The 19642-nt window shown below is 39.6% G+C and overlaps 1 protein-coding gene across 5 annotated transcripts in view; it reads left to right on the forward strand.

Moving 5' to 3' along the window:
* The first annotated feature begins 4325 nt into the window (after positions 1–4325).
* The window catches only part of il1rapl1a (interleukin 1 receptor accessory protein-like 1a), a 188448-nt gene continuing 173131 nt past the window's right edge, over positions 4326–19642 (forward strand). For all 5 annotated transcript variants that reach the window (XM_055031848.1, XM_055031851.1, XM_055031849.1 and 2 more), the window contains exon 1: positions 4326–4537. The gene's annotated coding sequence lies outside the window, so the exon portion shown is untranslated. The remainder of the gene's footprint in view (positions 4538–19642) is intronic.

Genomic DNA, 19642 nt, shown 5'->3' on the forward strand with positions numbered 1-19642 from the left:
ATTCTTGTGCTTTTTTTTTTTTTGCAGCTCGGCAGCAGCACCATCCTCCCTTTCCAACAGAGTGATTTATTTGGGGTTTTCGGTTGAGGCCGTCTTTTATCTTTCACCCTCTGTGAACCATTACTGGAAGAAATCAGGTGAAAAGACAGGCTTCCTTTATTACTTATTATTCACATGTATAAGTGATGAAACATAAGACGTGTTTGCATTAGACATAGCCTAGTTCAATCCTAATGGTGCAGTACCGACAATTTGTGTCAAACGTGTAATCTGTCTGAAATAACACAGTTGATTTCGTTTAGTAAGTCATTGATACTGCAGTCATGTCTCTTCCTGGACAAGAATGTGGCAACAGTGGAGAGGAACAACTTTTTAACAGGTGAAAACATCTTGTAAATGGAGGCTGGCTATTGTTAGAACTAAAATGACCAACATTTCCCATAATTGTTCCAACATATTAGACGTAGTGGAAAAGGTAAAGAACAAAAATGCTATGATGGGATTGTTTCTGCGTTTGCAGCTGACAAAAACCTCAAATTCAGATTATTAGGAAGTTTGAAACATTACATTTTGAAAGGAAATAAAATGCTATGTAATTGTTACAGAACTCACAGAGCATAATTCTGACTTGACAGATCTCCAGCAGACAGTCATTGCACCATCCATGAGAAAAAAAACAAAGATTATTACTGAAGAAACTGGCTGTTCACAGAGTGATGTATCGTAGCAAATGATTAGAAAAACCTGTGGAAAGAAAAACAGTTTAAAAGGGGTGTTCAAACAATATGGATAATTGCAACCATGAGAGGATTGTAAAGCAAAGCCAATTTAAAGGGTTGAGAGGAAGCACAAGACATGGACCGAGGCTGAAGGCAAAGCTTCACCACACTGTTCAAATACTTCCTTTATTACAGCTAACATAAAACCCCAAACTTCAGGCATGTCAATGAAAAAACTTTAATCAAGTGACTTTATATGAGTTTTGATTGTCTAATTTATTAGAGATACACATGCAAATGGCAGTGTAAGGCTCTAATGTCAACACGAAGATTCACACTTTCAACTGATAAATCATCAGTGCAAGTACAACTTAGTTTTTTGAAGAATCACTGGAAGATTCACACCGTCTGAACTCAAACATAAAACATTTCATGTTCCCTTAAAAAAAAAAAAAAACTCCAATTCAGATAGAATCCATTTATTAACACCATCAGTGGCGCAAACTCACAAATCAACTGCTGCCACTGTTCTTGTGTGGCCTAGATCTAATTTTGCCCTACAGTTTTCAATTTAAGCTAACACATAATTGTTTCTTTATCTGATCGCATCTAACTGAAGAGTTTTTCTCTTACGATGGTAGAAATTGGGAAATGATTCTAAATCAAGATAATCTCTACTTATTAAAGTAGAGATTATCCCGGTTTTAAAAGCATGAAACATTTCCGAATGTGAGCATTTTGTCACAGACAGAGAGAGAGAGATGCTGAACAATGCAGCTGCTGCTAATAAGTAAATAAATAAATAATAAATAAATAAGAGAGAAGAAGAAGTGTGGGAGTGAGATGTGATTGAGTCATGTGATCTCCTCCTCTTAGTTTCTATGGCATCACTCATGGACCATTTATCCACCTAATACGAAAGAAGTGAGCGAGTGAGAGTTGTTTTTTTTTCCTAGGATGAACGAAGAGGAGGATTTATGTCATATCAGTCAGCCTGTATATTTTCTGCAGGCGGAATGATGGTCAGGTACCCACTCACACTCTGAAAGAAAAACTGTGGAGGCAGAAACGTCTGTGACTAGTTTCCTGGGCCCTTGGCGAGAGTGGTTATACAAGGTAGCTCTCGTTTTCCTCATCTATTTTATAGAGAACACAGACTCTGATAAGATTTGACAAGGTAAGCCATGTGTCCTTATGGTGACGCATAAACACATCAATGTAGTTGAAGCATTACAAATAACAATAATAATAAAGAAATCTGAACTACCTCCGTAGGGTGTTGCCAGAATAAATTCAGTGTATTTTTTGTTTCTTTTTAAATCTTCCATCACAAAATGCACAAAACTGCATTGTCTAGAGGAAGGAAATTATAATCTGAGGGTTACTAACTGCATTTCAATTCATCCCATTTACTCTGACATCCCTAAATGAAATCCGTGTCAGTATCTTTGCCTAATCCAGATGAAAAATGTGTAATTAACTACATATTATAGACATGACCTTTAGCTATAACTTAGAGCTTTTAAATAATTCTCGTGTTAAGACATGATTGATTAAGCAGTGCCTCATTTCTTACGTTAGGAGTTTAAGCAACACTTAGGAGGTGAACAGTGCTGTCTACAACCCATGAAGTGCAAAATGAAAACGGGAACCCCCCCCAAAAGAAAATTTGAGTAACTCTTTGGTTACTGCCCACCAGCCTGCAAACCGAGTCTCCATGGTAACTGACTTCTATACTGCCTCATGATTGGAGGTATTTTCTCCACAGATCCAGATGTCCTGTGTTGTCAGTCCAAAACACAGCGGTCTTTCAGTTTCAGTTGAACATACTTTGTGTGCACTTGCAGCTGCGTGTAACTCACTGTTGTGGTATTCATGACTAAAAGACGTAGACTCAAAGTGATATGTGGGCTTTTCCACATCTACCTGTAACAGAAAATGTGCCTGAAATCACAAAGACTGTTGGGATCCAAAACTGAGTTCACGCAGCTAAACTAAAAATTGATAAAATCTGCCATCTTTAAATGATTATCCGATAACAATCTAACTATTTTAGTAGTTCACAACCAAATAATGTCAGATGGAAAATTTCACAATTGACTTTACAAAAAGACGTTGACTGGCTGAATCAGATTCACTTTACTTGAGTTTCATATTGACAATACTTTGGATATAGATAATTGTCATGATCCATGAGGTGTTTTCAGTTATGGATGTTTAATTCTCCCGATTGCTTTGTCACTTCCACCCCTTCCTCAGTATATGGGCACATCGGTTTATCCTTACGTCAACCTATCTACGTGTTTCCATGATTCATTCTGCTACCATCTCTGTTAGTTTTTCATTTTATTAAAGTTCTTATTTTTCAAACAATGTTTGCTCTAGAGTTGAGTTTTTGCCAATAACAAATATGACCCCCATATTTCACAGAAAACCTTCTTCTTTTTTTAGTTTGAATTGTTTATTTTCTCAAGGCTTATTCCATCCTGCTCCCCATAAATAAACTTTTTCCTTTCAACTCATCTTCCCTATGCTTAGACGAATCACTCTATGAACATCCATCTTTTTTTAAAAAAAAAAAACATATGACCACAACCTTGGACTTCTTTTTGTAATGAAAATCTCCTTTTAAGTGTCTAACATAGTTAAAATTTTGAGAAGCAGAATTGTCGTGTGCACATAGATTAAAAGAATTAACTGAGTAAAACGAGTTTGTGGCACCAAAATACGTAAACTATTTAATATAACTCCAAATCATTGAGATGCGTTTTGAGAATAAAACTGAAAAAAATTAAATAAATCAAAATCTTGCTTTGTGTCTAGCTCCGCCCCTGTTTTAAACCCCACTCTCTCTCCCTTTCTCCGTTTTGCTTTCCTCCCTCCCCCCCCCCTCTCTCTCTCTCTCTCTCTCTCTCTCTCTCTCTCTCTCTCCCTGTCCCCTCGTTCTCTCGCTTTTCAATCTTCTCCGTCCTACCAACAACAAGTGAGGACCAGCTCTGCACCGTCCATCCGCTCTCCGTTCCGCGTCGGGGCTTTGAGTTGAGTTATAGATGTCTACTGGAATTTCTTTTCCCCTCGTCCATTTCACTGCTTAATCGATGAGGATGACAGATTGCAGGTGCAGCGGCGGCGTGCGTTAGAGCCAGCAGGGACGGTGTGTGGTGCACTAGGACCGGGGAGAGACGGCTCTCATCGTGAGCACTGGAGCTGTGGAGGGAACCCCCCCTCCCCCGCCCCCCCCCCACACACACACATTGGATCTGGCGATTATATCCATACATTTCTCTTTTTCTCCCCCCCCTCCTCCACCCCCCACTCTATCGTGTCCACGGGGATCGCACCAACGAGTGTATTCAGGAAGCACACAAGAGTGGATATCTAATTTGGCTTAAAAGTCAGCTATTAGATATTTTTTGTTGTCTTTTGAAAAAAGAAAGAGGGTGATGTTTTCTTAGGTTCTAGAAAAATCTTTTTTTTTTCTTCTCTCGGTCTGTACGTTTATCTCCAAGAGCGCAAAGTGACATCTGCGCCAGAAAGCGCCCAGTGGACTTTTATTTTCCTCCAAAAAAAAAAAAAAAAAAAAAAAAAAAAGAAAGAAAGAAAAAGGGGGGACAGAAGCATACACAAACCTTTATTCTTGTTTAAATTACAGTCGGGTGATTGGCTGAATGGGTGACCTCGCAGAAACACAGATCACCTCCAGCTTGCAGCCGCTGTACGCGCACGGTTTTTTCCTCCACTAACCGGGAGTTGTGATGTCCAGAGCTTTCCCCGCTGACTGACACTCGGCGTCGTACCATTTTGGAACCGAACTGAAGGTAGGCCAGTTTTGCTTCTTCCTCCTCTGGGCTTGCTTACGTGTTATGGTGCAATTTGGCAAAGTTTTCAAACGTCAGTTCAAGAAAAAGAAACAACTACCTCTATGATTATTTCAGGCGACGCATTTCTCCTGTCTCACTCTGGGGTTTCTCTCGGACAACCGAAGTTGGTACAAAAACAAAACGAGGTGCAGGGAACGCAATAAGCCTGACGCTTGGAGGAGAACTTCAGCACCTGGCAGATAATATCAGCGCCAATACCTGTAGGTTGCCACAAATGATCGGAGAATTGGATTATTTTTCGAGTGAAATTTCGGCCACTGTTTCGAGCTCAATCATGGAGATTCCGGAGGAGCCCTCTGCAGTGCAGTGTCTCGTACATGCACGGAGCCGCCGGGTTCACTGGAGCTCACTCAGGAGAGGATTTAGATAAAGGTGTAAGCGAAACGGAAGCTCTTCCCGAAGGCAAGCCTTATTAATACACACAATCCATCCTTTTATACGAGCTGCAGGTTCGGCAACAAAGCAGACTCGTAATAACGCACACGCATTAAAACTTGAGCTGTGTGCGTGTTTGTGATGCAGTTTGAAAGGACTGGATGAGGCTTTGCGTCACTTGTTTCAAATAACCTAAAAAGTCGTACAGATTTCTGTCCTGAGGGGAATGAAAGGGAAAACAGGAATGTGACCATGTTGGAGCAGCCGATCAGGGCTCATTCCGATCTACCCCCCCCCCCCCCCCCCCGAGGATGGCGGCGAGGCGGTCCGTTGGGTGGAACCGGAGGGATACCGACGCATGACGCAGGAATCGGAGCGATGGACAGGGGATTGTGTGTTCTGCTGCTGATGTCCCGCATTTATCGTTGTTTCTAAGGCTGCGTTTGTTCAAGCCCGGTTCAGTCAGAGAGATTGCGGGTGGTCTGCCCGTCAGCGAGCATGTGTGCTTTGAACGAGCCAACACGCACGAGTTAAGTCTCTCGCTGCCTCTCTCTTATATAGGTTTGCCAAGGCCGTTCACATTGTTTAAAAGTCAAACTCGACCACAACTGTGAATGTTAGCAGACACCCAGCTCGGACATAAACCCGGTTAATCGTACCTGGCAGCTTCCCCCCCAATCCCTCCCCTTCTCCCCGACCCCCCCTTTCTTATAATCTTGTCATAGGCCTACAACTAATTGCGCTTTCAGGGGCCACTTAGAGGTGAGCCACGTCTTCATCCAGCTTCGTTAACAGCTTTTAAAGAACCTGAGTGAAAAATGTCTTCTTTCTCTAAAACATGATCAGTGCGGGGTTTTTTTTTGTTTTTTCTTTGCTCGGAGCTCAGAGCCCGTCGTTAATGAATTCGCAAAGTCGCTTGTGTCTGATGTTGCAAAGTGCGGCAGATAACTGGCAGCTCGTCGCTCCCGCCGGCAGCGCCTAGTCAGAAGGATGATGACAGGAACTGTCCGTGGTGCTCAAACAGACAACTCCTTTGTTCGAGTCTGGCCTCATTTTGTGGAGTTGGTGCTGCGGTAACTCTGCCGTGAATCCGACTCTAAAATGCTTGAGCTGCACGACCGAGATTAAAACATGCGAGTGTCTGATGCTGATCGCCAAAAAAAAAAAAAAAAAAAAAAAAAAAATCCTTTTTATGAAGTAACATGTTATGATTACCTGCTTAATGGTGTGTTTTGTCCCACTTTGGCTGACAGGAAGACCTGACCTGTAGAGGGTTGAACTTCATTAGAGCCCTGAAAGTGACCTGGGGTATTTAGCAGCATCATGTTAGGCCTCTTCAGTCCTGGGTGTTTATTAGCCACCTTCCTCAGATGTGATGGAATCGAGATGTCAGGAATTTGTTGAACCATTTCTGTCTCTGTGGCAGACAATATTCCATGTAAAATTTCCTCTTGGACTTTTCTGTGTTTTGACCCTTACTGGAAAACTTTGTTTAGAACTAGGTTTCATCCAAAATATCAACGTTCATTAAACAATTTGGATTTCCAGTGAAATCAGGAGAATAACAATAGTATATTCTTGATTTAAAAGCCTAGTTGTATAGGAAATAAATTAGTTTTTTTTTTATCCTATTGCTTTTCACTAATGTGCTTTTGTGACCCGAGGGAAGGAGTTCAAACTAGTTGTTGTTGATGGACACTGAACTCTGCTGACTGAGCAGTCCATATGAAATATGCAGTATTTGGTCCCCACAAAGCCCGCTTCAGAATTCCTGTTTCACCTACTTCTTACATCAACTTTGAGGACTAAGTGCTTGCTGGCTGCAAAATATATCATGATGAAATGACCATTTCTATTTGCTTCACATGTTGGAGGTCTTGATGTGAGGCCTGACTTGTGTACATGATTGTTTTTGGTACAAGATCACGTTTTTTTTTTTTTCCTCTGTTACAACATTGTGCACTCAGAATTCATTGACGGGTCATTTGTGAAAATGGACTATATGGAAGAAATTATGTTGATTCTCTAAAAATAAAATGTGAGCTTGTAATCTAATTTAGGTAACTTAAGATTACACAGAGGGCTCACTTTGATGTCTTTAATGCTCATAACGGAATATCATATCACAACATACATTCTCGTCCTGTAAACTATGTACAACATGCTGCGGTTCTGAAATTAATCAACATTTCAATTCAAAGACACTTGAAAGAGTTAATTATTCAAGAGTACAGTTTTGTGTTGAAACTGATACAAACTGACCCATTCTCATTTTCCGAATTGTATCACTTCTTCCAGCAGCAGTACTGCAATAACAGTCCCTCCTCCTGTCCCTGCAGCCGCTCACCCGACCAAAATTATGACCTACAGCTGGAAGTTATAAACTATGCTAACATGACGATTACATCGAGAGAAAAATGAATACTGTCTTTTGTCAAAAGGGCAAGCTTAAAAAATCTTCAGAGATACTTCAGAGAAAAAAATGACTGACAAATGATGCCACATACTAGCTGCACTAATACATGCTTGCCAAGTTTTGGATTTAAAAATAAGGGACATTTTCCCGCCGTTCCACCAAGCCCGATCGAGGTCCAGTATCCTTTACATTTTAAGATTTACAAGAAATTTAATATAACTACGTCAACCACTTACAAACTACAATTAGGTGCTCATACTCTGAAAAGCCTACCTGTGTTAACACTCAAATGTTGTGGACATTCTTAATTACTCAAGCCCCATAATAGAGCCTAAATGAAAACACAAAAGGAAACTGAACCACATTTATTTATTTTATATATTCAACCATATCTATTCCCTTGAGTGAAACAAAGTCGTTTATGCAAAAATTGCATGTGATTTAGCCTTGGACGTGAATCTATGTGAATTTATTGGTGTTTGCATAATTTGTCTTAAAAAACAGAAAAATATCAAAAACAACTCAATGACACACTCTTTCTGGTTGATTGCGGTCCTCAGCATGTGATCTGTGTTTTTCAGAGCACCACTTTTGGTGGAAAACCTTGTTTGTTCCTGCTGTCGGCCCCTGCCGCGACCTTGGTGGCAGTTCTCCTGAGGCTAGTGAAAGATTTCAGTTTGGAGAAGGACAGGGATGTTTATCATTATTATTATATCGGAGATTTACATGAAATTAATAATACAGTAGGATGTCAGGAAAGAGGGTTGAAATATGTCAGTTTCCTGACTAATACGGGAGACTTGATGGGTACGTGCTAATGCTATGACGGATGTGTGGGAGCAATGTAAGAAGGTCAGAAAAGCCACAACAGTAAAATGGTAAACGTCCATAACAAGATGGGCTAAGGCTTATGTAAATATTTGCTTCACAGATGTGTTCTGTACCAAAGTCCCAAGCCAAGCAAGAGTCCATTTGTACCACGCTGTGGTACAAATTAAACCAGGATGACGTTAATCCCCTGGTGGCTGAGTTGGCTACTAATTAGTGAGGCAACAAAACAAACCAGTGTACCCCCTCTGTTACTCTACCATTTAGCTGTAAAGACATTGAAGATTAATGTGGCAAATAATAGCAAAGGTACATGGTGGAGCCAGACTGAAGCTGACAATTGGAGCAGAAGAAAAGGAACCCATGGCAACCTACCTTGCTGTTCTGGGTGATCAATTGAGAAAAATATTCAGCACAATTAGTAGAAAGACAGAAATTGTACAGGAATCCATTTGCATGAACCATTTTTTTTACTCTGTAAAAGTAGGTTTTGTATGCATCACATACATGTTTGTTATGAAATCTAATTTATTTTAGTAAAGAATGATTCTCTATTTGTCCATCAGGAAAATCATCATAAAGCTAACAGGAAAGTAGAAGCTCAAGGTGGCTTAGCTTTGTATTAGCAATTATAAAAAAATAGTTGCACAAACGAATGAACCAGACATACTTCCACAAAGGACTATAACACTTGTACTGTTAGTTTGCCAAAAGTTCTACCAAAAAAGGAAGCAACATCTAAATCATTACTTTTTTAAAAAATTATCCTCTATTTACTGGTATTTCCCTAATTGCAGAAGTTAATGATATTGTCATGATTAATCGTATAATTCTTACAACCGTTCTTTGGACTGAGAAGTAGTTTGTATAATAAGCCCAGCAGATTCGCAGCTAATTGCTGCTGCCTCTAGTCTGGAGGAGCTGAGGGGGGGAAACTGTGAGGAAGGGCTGGTCTGTGGGGCAGAAGCTCACCTGGAGATTGCCCCTTCAAGGAGGAACTGTGTGGAAACTGGTGGTGTTTTGTATGAACAATTATTTTGACACCCTGAGTAACTCAAGGATGATTCAAGGATGGGAGAATCAAGGATTTCTCAAACATGCATGAAAGAATCAAAGCAACATTCCATGCATGTTTTTGGTGAGGGAATAACACGACAACACGGTCTTAGATGATATCACTCACTCCTTTAGGGAGTACAAGAGGAAGTATAAATCTTTGAGATCTCAATCACATCTGTGACGAGTAACCAAGTCTCATCCATGGAGGCCTCAACTCATCTACAACTTTAAACTCTGAAAGGATCTGCTGTAAACATTTGGTGCCAGATTCCACAATACACTTTCTGAGTTCTAATGGAGTCCATGCCTCAATAGGTAAGGGCTGTTTTGGCACTAAATGGTCATCGGCATTCTGTTAAACAGCACAATAAGTACAGTGTAATATGCGACTGTTGTGTATTAAGAAGAGTAGACATCATTGCATCAGTAAAAGCCATATTGGCAGCATTTCCAGACCTGAATGCCTCCCTCCTGCTTCTCACAACTTTCTTCAATTAAAGCATTTAGTTTTTGTGATGCAGCGTGGATTCCACAGGGTTAAAGACATAATGTCTGATAGTGTGTGCAGACTGCACACCGTGTGTGCTATAAACACAGCTGGGGAACTGATACACCGCCCAAGAGGAAATCAAATTAACTCTGGGGGAGCTGTGACAGCTTCTGTGAACCCAATAATTGACTCCAATGCTTTTCTGTGATTACTGTTGCACAATATCTCTGAATGTGCATGATCCTGAGTACATATCAAAATGTCTTTAACTGGCTACTGTGATGGAGCTTGCAAAGGGTAACTGGGGACTACCGATGCTAAGTGGGGCCATTGTTGTTGGTCAATTCATTTCATGGAATATAAGGCAGATGTGCCCAGAACTAGAGCTACCAAATTGATGGACAACGTGCGTCCCCCTTACTAACATTGATTGAATTAGGCCACCCTGCAGACCCATTGCTTTCCCAAGGAGGAGAAAGCAGTCCTGCAGTGAGGTTTATCAATAAGCGGGTGGTTGGAGTGTGAATGCTGGTATTCCCCGTGGGCAGACAGCCGGTGATGAGGAAAGAACTCGCTCAGAGAGAGTCCCTGATCACACGGCAGATTGGGAGCCCTCGGTGCTAACGTCTGTCGGTCCCTGCCGCAGGGGAAGAACTGGGTGGAGCCACACAGAGCTGACCCAGAAGGACTCTCTGGGCCAACTTCAGGTCAGCCTTCATACAGAAACCAGATCTATGAAGCTGTGCTGTGTATTTTTTTATCGCAAGATCTTTTTTGTGCCTTTAAATCATAATTTAATTATTTTGTATTTGGTCAGATTAGCAGAACTGTGATCAGGTGACGGATTAGGAGCCAAAGCGTCTTGAAAGCCAAGAATTGTTTCTTTTTTTTTTTTTTTTGATGGCTTTGTTTTGAAGGCTGGTTGCCTTGACGTGGACCCCCTTGAGGCCACTGGCAGCTGAGCTCCCACTGTGGCAGATTGATATTTGTAATTTAAGGGAAGCTGTCACACAGCATCCTCCAGATGGAGAGAGCTGCAGAAGCATGCAGTCGATTAAACATGGTTTGTTTAGAAATAATCATTGTGATGCGGGAGCCGGGGAGCTATTTCAGGCAAATTGGCTCCAAGTTTAAAAATCTCCAATTACACACTAACCCAACTGAGCATGTTTTAATAACACACGCGTGTGGAGTGCAGAGTGAATGGGAGGGAAGTTCCTAAGCACAAAAGATCAGAGCAGTGGGAGCAGGTCAGTGATTTGTGGCCATCTTGCAGAAGAGGTTATGGGATGGGTTGAGTGCAAATTCATTATCAGCATTCAGATGCGTTCACACATAATCACGTGCATGTGGAACAGAGTTGTGTTTTCTTCCTTTTTGTTTCGTTGATTGACATCAAGACAAGAATATAGTGAATACAAAACGTTGCTTATTAACTACAGTGTTGTGCAACAATGGCTTTGGTTTGACTATTAACAACTTATGAGCCAAGGGTAATTATTAATAAAGTTTGTAACTGTGATCTAGAATTGAAAGAATTAAATTTTTCTTATACTTTTATTAACCATTGTAGTAATTCAAACCAATAAAAATATTGAGACTTTGGATTAAGAACCTAAAAATGGATTAAACTAGACGAGTGCAGGAAAAGAGTATGCACAAGCAGAAATGTATAGTCCTATTTATATAATTTTTTTATCTGAACAGCCATTTGAAAAAAAAAATCTGCTTTAACTACTATAAATTCTAAAAATACTTTATTTATTGTAAATATGTTTCACTGCTGCAGAATTTAAGCAAGTGCTAGAGGTACAAGTGCAAAAGGGAATCACTAATAACACTAATGACACTCCATGCAGAAGATTTCAATTCAAGTGGCTCCAGCTGATGGTACCCCTACCTACATAGTGATAAATATAGCCAGTCATTATCTGACCTCTTCAAGGCACTTATAGAGCACTCCTCATCACAATACAAACACTATAAAAGCAAATAGTTGAATGACAACAGAGAATCAGAGTTTCCAAATAATGTATAATCTCCTTACACTTTCACCAGTAATAAGTTGTTTTGTTATGTACATACACATGGAAAGATTTGAAATATGATAATAGCTTGAGAACATTTTTAGAGCCTCTAACTTAAATAAAATATATTTTTTTTGTTAGTGATTTGCCTTTACTCTTCATCTGACAGAACACTTAATCCAGGTTTATCATGAATACATTTTATCAGAAGTTTCAACCAAAAACAAATGGGCTTTGAAATATCAATTTCTGTATTCAAACATTGTTGTAAGATAGACAAACAATGCTTTTTGCTAAATAAGATGTAGCTACTTGCACATTAACACAAAAGGCTGAAAATATATACCTAGACTGCAGTACGTTTACGAGCTCAGAGCTTATAATCTTTAGCAATTCGTTTTGAATACTAGATCTAACATCAATAGATCAAGTATTCTTTAATTTTTGTGTTTATTAGCCAAGTTAAATTAGTGCTCTATATATTTACAATTAAAATAGTCTGAAAAAGCTTGCCAAATACCCACTGCAGACAGCTGACAAACATAAAATCAGTTTCATTGGTTCCTTTTACATTGTTTCAGAAAGGCTTTTCATCATTTTCAGTTCTGGGATTGTAGCCTTTATTGGGTGGGAAATGTGAGCACATCTTTAATGGGACTGATCACAAACATTATCCTCGCACAATATAATCTGTGGCATTTCATTACCTCAATGGAACTCAGCATCTGCAAAAATGTGACTTTCTCATTTAGTATTTTTTTTTTTTTGCTCAAACATTTTCTCAGTTGCAAGAGAGACTCTTTTACCTTGAAGAATTTGCCCTAATTGTTAAGTTATTTTATCAAAAGAGTTTTATCTAAGAGAAAAAACACAATCAATTACATCTTTGAACAGCCTTGTGCTTTATCAAAGTGTTATGGACATCCGATGACAAACACAACAATCCAGCAACATTGAAGGCGGGGCTGTCTGAACTGCTGGTGCATAAGCACACACAACACTCAAAACCGTCCACTTCACATCTCAAAAACTGAAGGAGGTGACTCTCCTCTCCTCTCCTTTGCGAGGACGGAATCCAACACTGAGGTGCTCAGCTGGAAGCTAATGGATAAACACACATTCGTCCAACGCTGCTCTTCCTGAAAGTCCAGCTCCAGTCTGTGTGATGGGTTGGCCAAGCTCTGTGTGGAGGTAAATCCATACTCTAGCTAGTAGCTCTTAAATAGTATCTCTGGCTTCTTTCCCACCAATGAGATTATTTTCTCTTGACCCAGATTATGACATTGGCAATCAACATTTATGGCCAGGCCCCTGGGTTTACTTGAACCATCCCTCAAATTGAATCTTACCTTAATGCACATGTCCACCATCAGTTGGTGGACCTGTGTAACGTGGGCAGCCTAATAGTTTTTCAGGTTGAACCCAGTCAATTCCTGAATGCCAAGGCTTAATCGGGAGGCTCTCCTTGCTTTCCCATCAGGCCTTCCTTTGGGAGGTTGTGTCAGTCTCCCTTGTCTGGGCAAGGCTATCAAATTTTTGTGGTTGTTTTCCATTAACAATCATCAAATTGCTTATTAGGTTCTTCTATAAAAACTTTTTTGGAGTCTTCTTTAATGTAATTGACGTTCAGCGTCAACTATCAAGTTCTTAAGTCCCGTGATTGAGATAAACTGAGGTTTACTAAGAGGGTTTTCTGAAACTTGGAGGTTATGGAGGCAGATAACATCATTGTGACTGTGAACGAAAAATAGACTGCAAGTGTCTTCTATGCAAACCATTTTTTTTTAGCAAGTCAGAAATCTGGCTCGGCGTTGCTGTCGGGACAAAGAAAAACTGTAAGATACAATCAAGGTCATACGGGCCTTTACAGATTTCCGAGTTAACACTTTTGGAGTCATTTTGTTTGAAAGACACTTTGCCCTTCCAGGTACTCTGTGCATATGTAATCCAGTCCCATCAAGGACAATTTTGTTTTTTTTTCTCTAATGTGATTGTGTCAGACATGACACCAAGCCTCACCAGATCTCATTTTGACCCTGCTGTTATTAATCTCTCCAGCCCTGATCACATGCTGGCTATAAAACACGGAGGCTGGACCACACCAGTTCTAATGGAATCATTCTCCCAGCTGTCACTTTGCATTGGTTCTGGGCAAATCTCAGCAATGTCCCATGGGACGAGAGATAAAATATGAACTGTCGCAACTTGTGGACACACTCAACTCACACACAGGAAAAGAGCACAGGAATGTAGAATGGAGAAACACACTTCTGTCTTCCACACTGACACATAACACTTTTTGCACACAAGACTAGCTCTGGAAAATTGCCTTGTCATACAAGATGAGATTGTATTTAAAGGTGTAATTTAATCATCTCTTCTTTCTTTTTTTGTGGAATTGGTGCAGAAAGTGAATCACTGTGGGTAGGATTCCTTGGAGATATTGAATGTTGAGAATCCCAGAGCTGGCAGTGACATGCCGGAAAATTGTTACAGTTTTAGGTATTTGATTTGGTCACAGCAATGAAATTGCGAGCTAGGATCTGTTTAAAGGCAGCCGGTTCATAAAAGAAACAGACAGGAAACACAAAAAAAGGTTATCTCCATTTTTTTCTGCACCCTGATTTGTCCACATGCTGCTGAAATCCAGTGAGATGACACAGATTTAAAAGAAGGAAAGACTAAATCATAGAGAAGGTCATGGAAGAATTGGCAACAGAGAGACAGAACGAAAAGCTGCAGTGGGAGGAAAAGAGAGCTGGAAGTATTTCTACAATTTCTTAAGCTCTAACACTCCACCCTCTTATGTTGTCAGCTGCAGTGGTCTGTGTTATGGAGCAGCAAGTCTCTAGGGAGTGGGGACTGCCATAAATATTGCACTGTTTTGAACAGCCGTCTCTGATGTTGGGAGCCGATTGTGTACAGGATGCTGGCTATTAGCGCCATTGGCCAGTAATGAGTGGGAACCAAGTCCCAGCCAACTGTTAAAGGTCTTTAAACACTCTTCCAATCGAGCTCACACAGACCGAGACACATGGCAACAATGGCAACAACAGAAAGCCTCCGTGTTGGAGAATATGTTGGAGTCAAAACTCTCTGATGGGCAGATTTCTTTAAAGGATGAAAGCAGATTGCCTTTAAGGAGGTTTAATGACGTATGACCGCTGATGTCTCAGTTTGTTGAGGCTGTGACATTGGTGCATGTTTGCCGAAGGTCAGTGACATCAATGTGTTTGTTTATCTTACAGGTGTGTGTGTGTGTGTGCGTGTGTGTCTGTGCTCACTAATTTGACACACAAGCCCAGTCAGTCCTGTTCTTGGCTCCAGCAGTGATCTGGCACTTCTCCTAGTCCTGCAGCTCCTGCAATGCATCGCTCCCTCCCTCTCTTTCCTGCTGCCTTTTTCCCTTCTCTTCCTTCACCTCCTGCTATCCTGTTTTCTTAACCCTCCTTCCTTACACTGTTGCTGATTTTTTCTCATTTTCAAGAAACAAAAGAGAGATAACAGGGGTTTAACCCAAGCATCCCCCCCACTTTATGAGTGATTTTGACACTATGACTGTAAAATGGGAAAAAAGTATGTAGCTGTACACACTCGAACCTTGAACACCTTGAGCAACCTCGCAGCAGGGACACGCACATTCAGCCATGCGTACCCAACTCAGCACTGTCTGTTTGTTCACAAAAATCCTGTAATTAGATCCCATCTGAGATAACTGGACAGCTCCCTGCAGGGCTTTTATGCTACTCTGAGGCCCACAGCAGCTGCATTATGGTCGGAGAACAATCGATGATACTGACTGAATGCGTGTTTGTGTGTGTGTGTCTTTATCCAGCATTTTAGGTATTACTGCTGAAACAACTAGATAAAGTGGATACTTTATTTTAACCTCAACAGCCCTTCTGAGATTTGAAATGGCCAAACATTTTTCCTTTGATTGTTTTGAAGCAGTTTTTTTTACTACAGTTTTTACAATGGATGTTGCATTTATAAATTTAAAGTACAACTAAGTACATAGTGTGTGTTTGAAATAATGCAATCATTTCTATTCCTTTCTCTGATACGCCTAAGTAAATTCCATGGGATATGCATGTGATTAGACGCCATACTTATACTATAATGAATTGAACAGGGAATGTGAAAAGAATATCAGTGAACAAATTATATGATGAATAATAAACACAGGAGAGATCAAACACAAAGTTTTAGAAATATTTATAGCAGGGTGAAGTTATAACATTATACTCCAAGTTTTGAAAATCTCAGAGTGATGTTCAAAATCAAACCATCCTCTGAAAATGGAAAGAGAGAATGAATCAGAAAGCAACAGAGTAATTGAAGCAACAGAGTAGTTGTTCAAAGTACTGATTTTCAATAAACTAAACTTGGTTCCCTGGTAAAAAAGTACCCTTAGAAAATAACCTTTTATATTCTGATGTATTGGTCTATATGAAGATTCGTGGTTTTACTTTGTTCAAAATGTTGTAAACCACTCATACATTTCTGTCCATTCCACAATAATGCTCTACTTTGTGCTTGCCTGTTGAATAACATGAAATGCGTTGACAATTGTGGCTATAACATAAGAAAAAGGGGAAAAGTTTAAAGCCTTCCAAGACACCATAGATAATTAAACGTATAATGTACCGAGGCAAACGGGTAGGCCTGTTGAGATGAAGGCGGAGAAGACAGGAGTGAAGGTCACCGGGATGTGCTTATGGAGTGTAATTCACACACAGGGGGCTGGAGTACTACGGCTTAGTGCAAATAAAAGCAGCACATGCTCAGTTAATTAAACATTCCCAATGCATCCGCAATCCATGCATCTGTCCCTGCTGAGTTTGTAAAACCAATCGCTCACATGTCTATCCATTACTTTATTTACATTTTTGTTTTATGAAAGATCTTTTCACCTCTTTTTCAGTTCTGCAATATGCTTCCAGTACAATTGGCACACCCACACTTTGATGAGTTTTCTGCAAACTACATTGTCTGATTTATTTTCTTCTCCCATTTGAACAAAGTCTTTACAGCATCTAGAATGTACATCAGAGATGACATCCCGACTTTAAATTATTTGAGTTTATTACATATTCTCAACGATTCCACTACTACTTGCTCAGTCATAACTTCCAATGTTTTATGCAGCTCTGTGGCTTCATATTTTCAGTTGTTAAAATTTTATTGAGTTCAACGATGTAATCAATCACCAAAATTTGTCAGTCTCAATGTTCCTCCTGGATAATTCAAAAGTTTCTATATCTGTTTTATATAGATACATGCAGATAACAATACAGTTAGAATGAGAAAAGGGTCAGCATCTAGTATCTGAATAACTGGGTTAAATATCTTAATTTATTATTAAAAATGTTTCTGTTATCTTTGCATAGACAATCAAGTTCCGAAAATACTATTTGTGCTTCTTTGAGAGTTTTCCAATCACACTTAGAATAGTCTTAAAGATTACTGGTTAATATGTGTATCCTCATTAGTTGGCTTCAGTTTGCAATATCAGTGCCAGGTACAATCATTATACCGACATGTAATTAATGAACAAGTTGCACAAAATCTGCTTAATAAATCAAAATAAAAAAAAACTAAACAATGGAATAGTCCCCTAAGTAGCTCCGGAAATGTATTTGCCAGGCTGTGGCGGTATTTTAAGTCACTGTAGGTTTCTGTAAAAAGTCTGGATAAATTGTCATGATTCTCTTGCAAGGTCTCTCCTTATAAATGTTTTGTTTTGAGTTTTTGTCCTTTCTTGTGCTCTGCTCTCTGTGCATTTTGAGTGATTCTCTTAGGTCAGTGTTCTGCTCCCTCTGTGTTCATTAGTTTTCTCTCTCGGTTTCTTTGCTCTCATTCTAACACAGCTGTTCCACATTCCCTCTGATTGAACTCATCTGGTTCCAAGGCCATTTCTCCACCCTTGTCTCAGTAGTTAGCTCCCGTCTTCCTTTGTTTAGTGCCGTGTTCTTCCATTAAGCTTACATGTTACATGTGCCGTAATTCTAAGTCTTTATTCAAACTTTTAATTTTTCAATGGTTTGTCTGCATTTGGGTCCAACTAAAAACCAAACAAGACTGAAACAGAGTTGAGCTAATGGCTTGTCAAATTTAGTTCCAAAATGTATTTTTCTTCTCTTAATATAACTTGAAATGAACTAATTTTCATAATGGTTAATGAAAAAGTGTAAATGTGTGCCTTATTGTCAGTGTCAGTTCTGCTTTAGATGATTATATAAATATGGTTTAGCAAAACCATATTTCAGAATATTTATACAGGAATGTTTTCAACTACATGTTTACCATTGGTGTCTTTCTCAGGTGCCAGGGTAGCTTCCTACGATAAATCTTAACACACACACCCACACACACACTTCCCCCATAATTAAGAAGTTATATTGCGAAAAGATTTACCCTAGAAAAAGGCTCCACCAGTGGAGTGGTAATTATTGTAACAGTAGGAACGTTGGGATGAATTCTGTGGAGAAAGTTGATTTTAAATTAGTTAGTTTGGGTTGCGTTATAGTCCTGCTAACCTACAAAAACAGGACTAACTTAGCCCACATTGTTGCTGTCGGTGACAAAATTTGTATCACACATTTTGCAGTTGAGTGGACAGGACAGCGCACTGGGACCTTGTAATTCACCTTTAAACAGAAGACAGTTTTAAACTTTGGCATTCTAATGCAAAAGTATGTTTAGGATGCATGCTAAAATCTAAATCAATTCAACAGTTTCATGTTTTACATTACTTTCACTTAGGAAAACGCATTTCAAACCTAAAGTTTAGGTAAGATTAGTGAAAAAAGTCAATTTTAATCTGCGTCTAATGGAATTTTGAAAAGTGATTTGGTGTAAAAGTTTAGAAAAATAACACTTTCATTAACCAGTATAAAATCGTGGAGAGTTGAGTCATATTGAGATAACAAAAATGGAGACTAGAAGGTCCCTTAAATCTTTTAACTTGTTTAATCTCATAAGAGCTCCTCTGTCCACTCTGAAGTTAATCAAACGAACCTCTACTATAGGTAAGAACATGTTTAATGATGGCAGAACTGAACTGACATTTAAATCTGAATAGTCCCATTAAGATAACTCACAGCAACATATTTATAAACTGATGTATTTTCTGATGAAACCAGTGGAAATTTAGTTCATCAGTTTCTTTCATATCTGTTGTTACCAATCCCAAACTCTCTTCCTTCTTTGCACACACTTTGCTCTCAATTTCTTCCGCTTCTCTCTATTTCCAGGCTGTCCCTAGTCAAGCAGAGAATCGATTTTTAAACAGGCAAGGCTCTAGGGACCGAGCAGAGAACCATTACTGGCCTCATTTAGGCTCCATTGCCACTGCGATGGCTTCTCAAGACAATAGGATAGAGTCTGTCATGGACACCAAAGCGTAAATGCACATTCCAACTGAAAACCGCTCAAGCCAGCATTTCCTGTCTTCTGAGAGCTTTACTTATTTATTTATTTATTTAAAGAGGACCATAGTGCTGCTTTTCCACTACTAATGCGGCTATCTATTTCACAGTTGCAAGCGAGAAATGAGGATATAGCTAATGTATGGTTTGATTTTTGCATGCTAGTTACTGTGTGCAGCTTTTCTCTCTTCTGCTTCTCCAATACTTTTTTTTGGTCAAGTCTGCAACATATGGTAGAGCTTCTCTACTGTAAACAGCAACCGCTGAGACCTCATCTGGGAACCGAGTTCCTCTATAGCAGCTGTACGGATATCTGACAGCTCACACATGCAGAGCCAAACTCAACTATGTTATTCTGTCTGGGATTAAAAGTTTCTAGGAATCTTGCGGTCTAAGATTTCTAAAAGGACTTATGAA

Source organism: Poeciliopsis prolifica, unplaced genomic scaffold (genome assembly GCF_027474105.1).
Source record: "Poeciliopsis prolifica strain line A6 unplaced genomic scaffold, Auburn_PproV2 SCAFFOLD007, whole genome shotgun sequence".
In the NCBI taxonomy this organism is placed as follows: Eukaryota; Metazoa; Chordata; class Actinopteri; order Cyprinodontiformes; family Poeciliidae; genus Poeciliopsis; species Poeciliopsis prolifica.